Genomic DNA, 962 nt, shown 5'->3' on the forward strand with positions numbered 1-962 from the left:
CCGTCAATGCAAATAAAAAAACCCACACACAACATGCTTGCAGCAGGATTAGTGCATTAATAAAGCTACTATGCACATGTCATCTCTCTAAAGTTTAAAATACTAGTAGTGGCTTTTAGATTATTGATTTTCATTATTCTATGCCTGGTATGCCTGGTAAGAAATGCTGTTTGAATGCAGTTGTGTGACCAGGTCTGTTCTTTTCCAAAAGACTTCTGCCCCCTCCTGCCGTGACTCGGATTCGAACCGAGGTTGCTGCGGCCACAACGCAGAGTACTAACCACTATACGATCACGGCAAGCTACAGGAGAGCTGACTGTTCAGCTTCCTTTGAGAGCTACTGCAATATTAAAATTTGTGGAAACACTGCCATCTATTGCCTAAATATGTACATTTTCTTCATCTTAAGAAAAGGAGCAGCATTTTAATAGTACCTAATTATTTGAAGGAACAATAGCAAAGTGCCTGAAGATGAACATGATTTCTTTTTGCTCATTGGAAAAACTGTATAAGGTTAATTCACTGTCCAGTGAATTCACTTATTCACTGGAATAAGACTTAGGAAAACCTGTCTGTTAACTTATGCTTCTTCTTTTACCCAATACAGATTTCCCACCCACCCAACTGTTACCACCAATTCTACTGTATTGAATGATAATGACTCTGAGTGTGTTTTGTGCTGTTTCATCATCACTAGTTTATTTCCATATGTTCAAGGAATATGATCATTAAAGAGCTGGCAAGAACAAAATGGCACCAGGACTGGAGACCATGAAGGTTTATTTCTTTTATAAGAGGATAACAGAATAAGGATACACAGACTGAGGAAGATTTCTTTTGAAATTTATTGACCCCTATTAACTACTCTCTCCCCAGAACTCACAGTTCTTAAAGCTATATTTATCTTCTAAGGAAATTATTCTTTATAATGTTATCAAATGACAAACAAAGAAATTGGAGTA

At 37.0% G+C, this 962-nt stretch overlaps 1 non-coding gene across 1 annotated transcript; it reads right to left on the minus strand.

Moving 5' to 3' along the window:
• Window positions 1-226: 226 nt before the first annotated feature.
• On the minus strand, window positions 227-298 carry TRNAH-GUG (transfer RNA histidin (anticodon GUG)). Its single transcript has one exon. It is a non-coding gene; the product is annotated as a tRNA-His (tRNA).
• Window positions 299-962: the final 664 nt, after the last annotated feature.

Source organism: Suncus etruscus, chromosome 1, assembly GCF_024139225.1.
Source record: "Suncus etruscus isolate mSunEtr1 chromosome 1, mSunEtr1.pri.cur, whole genome shotgun sequence".
NCBI classification, from domain to species: Eukaryota; Metazoa; Chordata; class Mammalia; order Eulipotyphla; family Soricidae; genus Suncus; species Suncus etruscus.